Source organism: Saccopteryx leptura, chromosome 3 (genome assembly GCF_036850995.1).
Source record: "Saccopteryx leptura isolate mSacLep1 chromosome 3, mSacLep1_pri_phased_curated, whole genome shotgun sequence".
Taxonomy (NCBI): Eukaryota; Metazoa; Chordata; class Mammalia; order Chiroptera; family Emballonuridae; genus Saccopteryx; species Saccopteryx leptura.
In genome coordinates, this window is record NC_089505.1 from 342730589 (window position 1) to 342743022 (window position 12434).

The 12434-nt window shown below is 39.7% G+C and overlaps 1 protein-coding gene and 1 pseudogene across 2 annotated transcripts in view; one reads left to right on the forward strand and one right to left on the reverse strand.

Moving 5' to 3' along the window:
- Positions 1-12434, forward strand: part of ZFPM2 (zinc finger protein, FOG family member 2) — a 496687-nt gene that overhangs the window by 407152 nt on the left and 77101 nt on the right. The window lies entirely within an intron of this gene.
- LOC136398097 (protein BEX3-like) overlaps positions 3393-12434 on the reverse strand; it is a 41156-nt pseudogene continuing 32114 nt past the window's right edge.

Consider the following 12434-nt stretch of genomic DNA (forward strand, 5'->3'; position numbering starts at 1 on the left):
TACTATAATACCTACTACCTAGAGACTGAGATTTTGTCTCTCACAGTGAGATGCTGTGTGACCTTGAGTAAGTCATCCAACCTCCATGAGAAACTCTTACATCATCTATAAAATCAAATAGATGAGATCCCAAAATGTAGTCATCTTTCTAAAATGTGGAGTCATACTGTTTTGCCGTCATTGATCAAAGCCACCCCAAGCAGCTAAAACTACCTGGGACTTCTGAGGTCTGGCCTCTAGATGTAAAGGTTCCTGACTGCGATTTGGTGCCACCTGGTGGCAGTTGTTCACTCTGAGCATATATTTAATAGAGATGATTCTGGATGTGGTGACTCACTGGAACAGAGAGAATATGGGCAATAATTCGAGGAAACTCTGGTGAGTTGGTGCCTCTTTCTTCTGCCTGGTGCAAGAAAAAGATTGGTCCTGGAGAATAACACTCACCCCTCACTAGAAAATGAAAACTTTAGTCTACTTCTGTTTTCAAACTGTGGCTGGGTAGAAAATGGAAGTCATTCACCAATCAGACTATATCTGATTTTATGTAATCATCAGGCACATGATTGCAAGATATTATTGTAGTTTTAAGCCTTGTGCTAAAAATCAAGTGAGATAAAAAGTTTTGAAAGGGGCTATTGCAAAATTTAAGGCACTAACAGAATGCCAGGGATTAATATAAATTGGTAATTCCTTTAGAGAAAATTGTCCAGTGTTAATAAATATGACATGCTATGCATTTTTTTTTTCATTTTAAGTCCATGCATTCTGCTGTTCTGCTTTATTCTTGCCCTGATTCTGTCTTCAAAAGAATTCTGAAGAACAAAGTAGACTGATCCCTGGTTAAAAACTCTTTAATGGTTCATACCTCACAAACCTCATTGCTTAGTATAAATACAATCCAATTCCTTACTGTGTAGCCCCCCTCTGTACATATATTTCCTTATTTAACATCCACAGATATTCAATTTCACAAATGAGACCAAGTTGTAAAGTTATTAAGTCAGATTTGATTCTTTTTTTTTTCCAAAGTGAGAAGTGCAGGGGGGCGGGGGGAGGCAGACAGACAGACTTCTGCATGCACCCGACCGGGATCTACCACCCAGCATGCCCACCAGGGGGTGATGCTTGGCCCATCTGGGATGTTGCTCTGCTGCAACCGGAGCCATTCTAGCACCTGAGGCAGAGGCCATGGAGCCATCATCAGTGCCTGGGCCAACTTTGCTCCACTGGAGCTTTGGCTGCCAGAAGGGAAGAGAGAGAGAGAGAGAGAGAGAGAGAGAGAGAGAGAAAGGAGAGGGGGAAGGGTGGAGAAGCAGATGGGCGCTTCTGCTGTGTGCCCTGGCTGGGAGATTTGATTCTCTAGCTCAAAATCCACTTGCCCCAAATATACTACTCTTTAATACTGCTTCTTCCTTTCTCTGACACTCATGGTTCTGTATGATCTTGCCCCAAACTACTTTTCCAAGTTCATTTCAACCCTTTTTAGTTTGTTCTTCTGTATAGGTATGCCTTTTCAAATTGGGAATATTCTACCAGCTGCCATCTGCAAAGCTTACATCCTCACAAAACCCCAAGAGATGTTAATGTCTGAATCAGCATTACCATCATCCTAATCACCAATTAAATTGTGCTAGTAATAGAGATGCCACACAGTATCAATGTACTCTGTTAATTATGTGGTGGTTGGAATCACCATGCTATTTTATTGCTTTTATGAGTGATGAAAAATAAAATATACACATGCACACACACCACAGACACGTCAGTGCTAAATAAAGCAGAAGCATGACTGTAAATAAACCTAGCTTTGACAGGGAGACTATGCTGTATAATGGCTTCAACTCCGAGATTATAGCTGCAGAATTGGATTTGATTCCTCTCTTGGCTATTTATTAACTTGCACATTGAACATATTATCTAAGTTCTCTGAACCTCAGTTTTGTCTTACAAAAAATGGGGATGATTATAATAGCAGAACCCTTATCAAAATATGTTGAGGAAGAGGGATTTTAAATTATACATATAGAGTGCTTACAAGTATCTGATAAGGAGCAAACCCATTGTATGTTGGCCATTATTGCAATTGTTATTATTTTCTTTATCTTTAGCAGTGTTATCACTATTGTTAGTTGTGTCTCCTTTCACTGTGCCTGATTGCCTAAATAGGATCAAAGCCAACAGGAATGAACAATGTAATTAGTAGATTTACTTATAAGTGTCTCCATACCAGCAGTCCTTTGTGATTAATAATTTATGATGGATTCCATTTTCAAATTAAATTTAATGGCCTTGATAGCTATGCAGAGGCCAGTGCTAGAATAGTGAGCAATCTCATTGGGTAACTTTCTATTAAAATAACGGGTGTCGAGTTTAAATGTTTTCATTTGATTTCACAGGGAACCACATCTGTCCTTAACTGGCAGGAAAAACAAACAAAAAAAAACAAAACAAAGAAAACCTCTTCCCAGTTTATAGGCCACATGTACCTTCCTCCAGGTGTACATTGATTTTAAAGATGTGACAAGGTCCTCCAGCAATCTGGCCACAGTCAGTGATTCTAAGTTGAACTAATGAGCAATTAGGGATGAAAAAAAAAAAAAAGAATGGAAAGTCAATTTATGTACATCATTCTGCTTATGTTCATGTGAGCTGTCCTGCATACCCCTCACCCCACTGCTCTCTCAATGTCACTTTTCAAAAGATTCACTTTTCTATGTTTTACACATTTCCCAAGACTTACATCTCAAGTTTCCCCAACATGATGTTGAAATATGATGAATTCCCTTCTTATCTAAAAGTTGAATCGTAAGTTTAGTTTTTCATAATTACTAATTACTGCTCTTCACTATTATTTTATGATTAATTTACTATTAATTTACTACTATTAATTACTAATAATCTCAAGTGTACATTAGATTGTACAAGTGTCTCCATTATAATTTTATTAAAACCTTGGAGCCACATATTAAGCTCACCGCTTTTATGAAAAAACATCAGCCATATAACCTAATTGGCAATGAACACGTCTGTGGTGCCAGTCACCCAGATCACTCTTACAATCCGTCAGGAAAAAGTCTGACTTCATTCTCCAATTCAAATAAACATGCTAATTCATGTCCCCAAGGCAATCATCTCACGTCTGAATTCAGATCCCAAAATAGATGTGTAGGTAACTCAGAACCTTACCAAGAGCCGTGTCACCTGAATGAAGTAAGCCACTATGCACTTCAAAATTTGGGACATGCCTTTTTTTTTCTTTTTAATTGCTTTACTAACTTTACATTTTTCCATGCACATTTAAGACTGTGTGCCAAAGCGACCTCCAATTAGAAACTGCTAACACAGAACCCACTAGACGCATGGAAATTACATAAGGTTCACAGCAAACTAAACTAATCAGTTAAAGGCATATAAGAAAATGCAAGGAAAAATAAAACAGTGGGAATCACAGTATTGACATCCTGGAAAATGGAGGAATAAGGCGTAAGGCTAAATTCATCATGATAGTCATGGTGATTAGAGAGGTACCTCCATAAGGATATATAGACAATTCCTCAACTGCAGCTCCCTAAGTTTTCTCTGAATTTCTCTTCTCTCCTCCTTGGACATTTCCATATCATCTCCATCTCCACCTGTCCCATCATTGACAGGCCTATTGGGTATGGCCTATCAGAAGTCAGGGGCCAGTTGGCAAGCCTGTCCTATTATTCCCACTGGCTGGTGGCCTTCGCCCCCTCCCAAAGGGCCATCTTCCTCTCCATTCTGCATGGGCAGCTCTATTTCTTCTTTTGTAAGACATGCTCTTAAAGAGCCCTCCTTTCTCAAAGGTGCTGCATCCTAGAACCCTCCCTCTGGTGCGCACCCTGGGAGTGTTCCCACCTCACCACAAGGCATAGTAAAAGTAGGGCATTGTGCCTTTCATCTGTAAAGTGGGGAAAGGACTCTTGTGAAACAGGAGTCAAACAAGAGAACTAGTGAGAAAGTTAGACTCCACTTTTGAGAACCTTGAATATGATTCCCTGGAAACCAGCCATCCCAGCAGCACCCTGAACACCCTCGTGGACTTTCAGCAGCTCACATGCCCCAGACCTGGCATTTGGTTAGGAGGTGTTGACTGAATGAATTTTACCGTGATTTATTTAGTCTTCTATATTGCATAATTCCACCGAAAAACAAACAAAATATAAACAGCTTACCATCTTTTTCTCACAGCTTATCCATGTAATGACTGTACATTATATATTATATCCTAATATCAAATAACTTTTAAAAGTCATATGTGTTCACTGGAGCAAATTGAAAAGTAGGGGAAAGTATAAAATATCGCTTTGAGCCCTGTTGATGTCAGTTACCATATTCTTGCATTCACATTCTCTTAAGTTCCTGTTGTTTTTCACTCCACATATCTGCTCTGCAGAATAAAACGTAAGCTGGGCACAATAGAGTAGCCTGTCCTTAACTGCACCAGGACATCTACTCATGGATGTAGCATTATCAGCTAGAGGGTTACTCATAATTTCCTCAAAGAGAACATATCTGGAACATACTTTATAGCCTTCGTGAGTCTCCTGTTGCCACTATAGCTGGTATGAGATTATTCTTTTGCATCAGAATTCCCTTGTTTATTCTACACGGTATCACAGAAATAACAATCCAAAGAATTTACCATGTTCCAAACAAGCAGGGATTTAGAACTAGTCTAGAAAATATTTTGATTTTTGATATATATGAATGAAAATTTTTATAAGCATCAAATGGGGAAGAAAATGGCAAAAAAGGTGGAAATTTCAAAAAGTACAGAGATAAATATCAGGCTTTTTCATTGCAGAAGTCTGGTAGCATCTATAGAGGTCAACTTTTATTGAGCAGTTGAGATGTGGCTGGTCTATGAATTGAAATATTCTAAAAGTGTAAAATGCACTCCAGGTTTCAAAGACTTAATCCTAATACTATATCCATATCCATATCTGTCCATTTATCTATCTGTAGCTAGCTATAAATATATATTTAAGAAAAATTTAACAGATATATAGGGTGGGGCAAAAGTAGGTTCACAGTTCTTCATATGGAAAATAATACAATAATTAAGAAATAAAGCCCTGGCCGGTTGGCTCAGTGGTAGAGCGTCGGCCTGGCGTGCAGGAGTCCCAGGTTCGATTCCCAGCCAGGGCACACAGGAGAAGCGCCCTTCTGCTTCTCCACCCCTCCCCCTCTCCTTCCTCTCTGTCTCTCTCTTCCCCTCCTGCAGCCAAGGCTCCATTGGGGCAAAGTTGGCTCGGGCATTGGGGATGGCTCTATGGCCTCTGCCTCAGGTGCTAGAATGGCTCTGGTTGCAACAGAGCAACGCCCCAGATAGGCAGAGTATCGCCCCCTGGTGGGCGTGCCGGGTGGATCCTGGTCGGGCGCATGCGGGAGTCTGTCTGATTGCCTTCCTGTTTCCAACTTCAGAAAAATACAAATAAATAAATAAATAAATAAATAAATAAAGGAAATAATATAAGAATAAACTGTTCATGTACTCACAACTGTAAATCTACTTTTGCTCCACACTGCATATATAAATTGATGAGATTATTTATCTCCTAAATTGTGTACAATATATATTTTGTGCTATAAACTATAGTATATTTTATATTAAAATTCACTGAGATATGTGTTATTAAACTTTTATATATAAATTATAAGTTGATGTGATATTTTGGATTTATTAGATCAAATAAAATTTTATTAAAAATAACTTTACCTGTTTGTCTTTTAATTTTATCTATTTATTGATTCAAGAGAGAGAGAGAAACATCAATTTGTTGTTTCACTTATTTATGCATTGTTGGGCAGATAAAATATATTATGCTCACTTTGTTAAAGATGGCGCTGCCCATGTAGAAGGCCGTCACCCAGCTGATATTAATGTGTGTTGGAGGTGGGCTGTGGGCAGGCAGGATCCTTGTAGCCTGGGGCTTGGTTTTAGGACTAAGCCTTTTTTCTGCCCTTTTTGATGTAGAGTGGTACAATCCCATCATGCCTCAAGAAGTGACTTTGTATTAGAGACTTCCCTATTTTGTATATTGGATTAAAGGTTTTGATTTCTGCATTATAAAGTGGGGCAGTCCAAGGGCTTGCTCTCTCGGTTCCTGAGATTAGCATTAGAAGAGAGAGCAGAGAGGAGAGCAGAGAGAGGCCACGTGGAGGAGACCAGGAGAAGCAGCCAAGATGGCGGAGTGTTGAAGGAGAAGCCAGTTTGTGCAGAGAAAAGGAGATGGGGAACAGAGGTGAATAAGGCTGGTGAGCTAGAAACCTTTGATTCTAGGAAACTCGGATAAATCAGTGGCATTGTGAGCACTGAATGAGTGGGTTTTGGAGCCCAGTGTGTGTTTTTACTTGCCCACCGAGTGCAAGCTAGGATTAAAGCTGATGGCCCACCATTTTTGGGCTCCATTGTTTCATTACCGACTGTCCGAATCCAATGCAAACCTGCACAGGCCAGGCGGCTGTGATGGTGGCAGTGTATACTGGCCTTACATGCATTCACTGGTTGATTTTTGTGTGTGCCCTCACCAAACATTTGACCATATTGGGACATATCAAGACAGTGCTCTCTAACTAACTGAGCTTCCCGGCCAGGGTTTTACCTGTTTGTTTGTTTTTTAACTTTAATATGGCTACTACAATATTTAAAATTACATATAAGGCCAGGATTAGATTGCTATAGATGCAATGCAAAAGCCTAGTATTTATATAATTATCCTGTATTCTTTGAAGTTTCCTTTTTCTCTTTGCTTTTATCCCTCTTGCTTGATGCTTACAAAAAATTTTTATTTCTAATTTTCAAGAACAAAAACATTTTCTAGACTAGGTCTAGATTAGTGTTTTGTTGAAACATAATAAATTCTTTGGATCTTTATATTTCTATTATTTTTTATTTGTACCTTAGATACAACTACTATATTCTTAAAACAAATTTCTTCTTCTGCCTTTGCAACCCATTGTCTAAAACTCTCTTTGCCTTGTGTTTCTAAGAGAGAACTTTTCAAGTTTGCATCTGCATAACTGATTTGATTTCCTGCAGTGTGGAGTCTATTGTCTAGCTCTAAGGGAATCTAATTTTGCGTTCACAGTTAGCTTCCTTAAAATCCAATCACCTTTGCATATCAACTGGTATTTCCATGAGGTTTTTCTTCTCTGTCTTATATTTCTATGTCTTCTTATCTTTTATTGATTATATATAGTATATTATTTTCTGAAAAAAATATTTGATGCATATAGCAAATTATTTTCAAAAGTATGCTCTTCCTCTAAGTTAGAATAATTCACCCTTCCCCTATTTTTAAATAAAATTTCCTAGACTATTTAAATGTACTCATTCTTGAATGAGAAGACAGAACTGCAAATCTTAGAACTGGTACTTCCCAGGAGACCAAAACAATTGCTTTCCATTCAACAGGACTATTTTTTAGTGAAAGGGAGTACTAGTCACAATTAATTCTACCAGTACTGCTGACATAAATTGGGATGCTATGTCACCCTACCTTAACCTACTGCTCTGTCACTTGTACAGTGGCCTGATTTCCTTTTTGGATCTACTGCAAAAAGGAGACACAGCTGAGAAGCCAATTCCTATGATTTACTAAGGTTCTGTGTATTGTCTATGCTGCACTAAGAGGTCCTCTCCTTGTTCACAGAAGAGGCCTCCCTCTCTCAGCTGTCACCTCCAACCTGAGGGTGTCCTAAGCAAGTCTCTTCTATTTATTCTCTCCATGGGCCATCTCTCCAAGTAGCTTTATTTACAGTTCTAATTAAATTTGGGGAAGAAGGAGTTGGGTCTGTGGATGAACAGAGAGACATAGGTTCTTACAAATACTGCAGATGTGAAAAACAATAATGCGGTCATGTCAGAAAGTGGATGCATCCCAAGTTGCAGTATCCCAAGATGCAGACTTTGTGGAAGCAGTTTACAAGAAAGAGAGGAGTAGTTATTTACTTTTAAGTATATGAATGTCCTCAATTTCCTGCTTGTCGGGCCATCAGCTGCTTTATTCAGTCTGATTTCAGTGGCCTTTCAGCTGGGGAAATTCCATCAAGTTCTGGCAATAGGCTGGTTCTGGCCTTAGGATGATTCAAGGATGTTGTGATAATTTTTTTTTTCTATCTTTCTATTTTTGCTTGGGTATTTTAATAAAAATTGGAAGAGCTACATCATGATTACTAGCCCGATGTTATTTTAATTTTTTATCATTGGCTTCTATATAGTACTTAGCATACGGTAGAATTAAAATCTCACTTCCCTCTATCTGGAGAGGAGAAGGCTGTGGGGAGCCTGATATTAGTAATCCAGATTCAGAGTGATAAAGAGGAAAATTGGTTTTTGTATTGTGTAAAGAAGTGAATCAGCAAAGAACAGCTAATCCCAAGAATCTTCTAGCCACTCAGTCCTGCAAAGGAGCACTTTGTAGGTGCTTGCACAGATAGGGCCTTTCAGTAAATAACCAGCAAATGCTTTGTTTGTTTGTTTGAGGGTCTGTTTTGTCCAAGTTCTGGTCAAGTTGATGAGGATCAGAAACCTTAAAATGTGATCCCTGGTCATGAATGAGTTTATAGTCAATCTCTCTGGAGAGAAAAGATGCATTTAAGATTAAAAGTAATATCACATCGTTAAGTGTCCAATAAATGGTGTAGGTGATAAGTGCATTTGGACGTAAGAGAAAGGCTACTCACAAAACACCATGATGGCAAGAAGATGTGAATTCAGTTCTGGCAGTACAGGAGTCCTTAGCTGAGCTTACAAAGGGCATGAGAGGGTAACTGTGAATAAATGTTGAAGGGCGGAATGTGGGGAGAACATTCAGAGGACAGGATGCAGAAGAGTTTAGAAAGTACAAGGGGGTTGTATAAAGAAACGTGCTAGACAAATGTGGTGACATAGTGAATGGTGATAATAAATTAAACCAGATTACAGGGCCTACACATGCCAGGCTAATGTGAAGATAATAAATCTCCAGAAGTGCCAAATTATCTTTCAGATGATCCTTATGTAGCATTTAGGTTTTAAATTTTTCATCGTAAAGATTTCTTTGCTGTCTGAGATTTTGGTGGACTTTTTGCTCTTTCTAAAACAAGCATGAAACGAACCAATGTTATATGAGGTCTTCTAAGATGTATTTTAATTGTTGACTTAAGACACTCCTGAAAATCATTTATTTATTTATTTATTTATTTATTTATTATTTATTTATTTATTTATTTTTCTGAAGTGAAAAGCAGGGAGGCAGAGAGACTCCTGCATGAGCCCGACGGGATCCATCTGACAAGCCCACTGGGGGGCGATGCTCTGCCCATCTGGGGCGTTGCTCCATTGTAACCAGAGCCATTCTAGCACCTGAGGCAGAGGCCATGGAGCCATCCTCAGTTCCCAGGCCAACTTTGCTCCAATGGAGCATTGGTTATGGGAGGGGAAGAGAGAGGTAGAGAGGAGAGAGAGAAGGGTGGAGAAACAGATGGGTACTTCCCCTGTGTGCCCTGACCGGGAATCAAACCCAGGACATCCACAAGCAAGGCAAACACTTAGCCAACCAGCCAGGGCCAAATTATTTTTTTAAGTTACACATACTTGTTTAATTTCTATTTAAGGAATCAAATTGTTTTGATATGCTCCCTCAGTTAAAGATTTTGAAAATGTCAACTATCAATAAATCAACACCACCTAGCTAATGAACAAATAACTAGGTAACCATCATTACCTAGTACTTTGCTCAGGTTACCACCAAATTACAGTACTTAACCTCATTGTACTATGGCTTCTAGTTGAAAAGAGGATACTGAGCCAGAAACAAAATATCACAACTCAAGAGGTCAGTTCTTTCATGTGAGTACCTGCCATAAGCTGTGGAAATAGAGAAGGGAGATTGGTTGGAGTTGTCTAGAGAGTTAAGGAAAAATATCACTGGGTATTGGACAGGCTGACTCATGAAGGATGAGCAGAAGTTCAACAGCCTGACAAATGAAGGAGGTTTATACTAGACAGAAGAAACATCACGATGCCCTGGCTGTTTGGCTCAGTGGTAGAGCGTCGGCCTGGCGTGCAGAAGTCCCGGGTTCGATTCCTGGCCAGGGCACACAGGAGAAGTGCCCATCTGCTTCTCCACCCCTCCCCCTCTCCTTCCTCTCTGTCTTTCTCTTCCCCTCCCGCAGCCGAGGCTCCATTGGAGCAAAGATGGCCCGGGCGCTGGGGATGGCTCCTTGGCCTCTGCCCCAGGCGCTAGATGGCTCTGGTCACGACAGAGCGACGCCCTGGAGGGGCAGAGCATCTCCCCCTGGTGGGCAGAGCGTCGCCCCCTGGTGGGCGTGCCGGGTGGACCCCAGTCGGGCGCATGCGGGAGTCTGTCTGACTGTCTCTCCCCATTTCCAGCTTCAGTAAAAAGCAAGGGACCCAGAAAGATCATGGTATGTTAAGAAAAAAGAAAAAGAGCTGCTCTGTGTGGATGAAGTCTCAGATTCATGGGGAGATGTCAAAAGAGATGAGATTGGAAAAACAGTTTGAGGCCAGACTGTGAAGAGTTTAAAAGCACTCCTTGAACAAGTATGTAAGTTTAAAATGGTTTTCATAATAAATTTCAGTAGTACTCAGAAAAGACATTAAATTTTATAGAACATATAAGTGATAGGTATTAGATTGATCACAAACTCGGTGTCCATTATGGAATTTATAGAACCTAGAGACCTGATTTCCAGTGGTTCCAAGATTCTCGATATTAGTGTTGTATCACTGAGAATAGGTTGAGTTATGCTGAAATGACAAGTAATATCTCAGTGGCTTAAAACAACTGATGTTGTGTAGTCATGGAAAATTAGCTCTAACACTGCCCATGATGTCTTTATATTATGACCCAAGCTGATAGAAGTTCTATCTTGTGACAGAAGGGAAAAAGACTATGTTAAATCACAAGCTGGTTTTTGAAGCTCCAACAAGAAGTGACACACATCACTTATGCACTCCTTTCACTGGCCAAAGCAAGTTGCCTGGACAGCCTTTCATTGAGGTGAGATGTACAGTCTACCAGAGAGAGACAGGGAATACCTGGTCTACCACAATGTCCAGTCTACATCACTAAACCACACACATGAACCATCTCAAAACTTGAGACTTCTTGAATAATTCATTCATATTTTAAATTTGAATGGTCCCTAATTGGTTGATTTAAGGTCCCTAATTGGTTGATTTGAAAGGGAAACATTTCTGCTATTAAATAAAAATTTATGTGTAAAATGTATTTAAAATTGTAAAAGCAAGTCCTCTTCCCCCACCCTTGGCCAATGGTCATAAAACAGCTGCATGCCAGGGCATTGTGCTAGATGCTTTCAAAGACATGATTTCATTTTATTTGTAGAACTATGAAATATGTGTAGGATGAAAAGGCTCTGAGAGTTTAGGTGCCTGAGAACATATATGTAGCTAGTAGGTGCATTAAGATTGTTTATAAGAGACCTATAGTACCATATTATCTAATGTTCTTATGGAAATTTTAGAGGGATTTAAAATTTCACCCTTAAAAGCATTTAAGAAAAGTTATTTTTTAATTATTATTAAGTGAGAGACTAGGAGGCAGAGCCAGATTCCTGCATGCGCTCTGACTGGGATCCACCCAGCAAGCCCCTTACTAGACAATGCTCTGCTCATCTGGGGCCACTGCTTTGTTGCTTGACAACTGAGCTATTTTAGCACCTGAGGCAAAGCCATGGAGCCATCCTCAGTGCCCGAGGCCAACTTTCAAGCCATGGCTGAGGGAGGGGAAGAGAGAAGAGGGGGGGGGCAGGGATGGGGTGTAGAAGCAGATGGTCGCTTCTCCCGTGTACCCTGACCAAAAATCAAACCTATGACTTTCACACACTGGGCCAATGCTTGACCACTGAGCCAACCGGCCAAGGTGAAAACACTTATTTAAAATCAGTTTTGTTTCTATATATAATTGTTATGTATCCTTGAAGGTTGTTATTAGTATCTATCTTATGACTGAGTAGCACTTAAAAACAAGGTTGCAATTTACCGAGCAGAAGGCAATGGTTTATGATTTCTTTTGAGCCATCTATGTATATATAATGCTTTATTTGTTTCTACATAGTAATACAGTGTGTGGAAATTTTAGTAAACCATCAGTTTGTTTACATCCTCCTACATATTTTCTGTGTATTAAAGCCATAATCATAAGTCCGCTTCTGTTGCATTATACTAAAATGTTTAGTAGCCCTACATTGTCACATTGACCTATTTAAAACTCCCCCATGAAGAGCTTCACTGAATGGCTCTCATCTGTTGGCCTCGCAGAGGCCTCGTGTTCTTTAAACTTTCCTTCTATGACTCATTGCCGTGGTGGAAGTTCTCCTCATTATTAGTGCAACCTCATTTCCTTCATTAGCTTTTCTCTATTAAGGTACAACTTGGG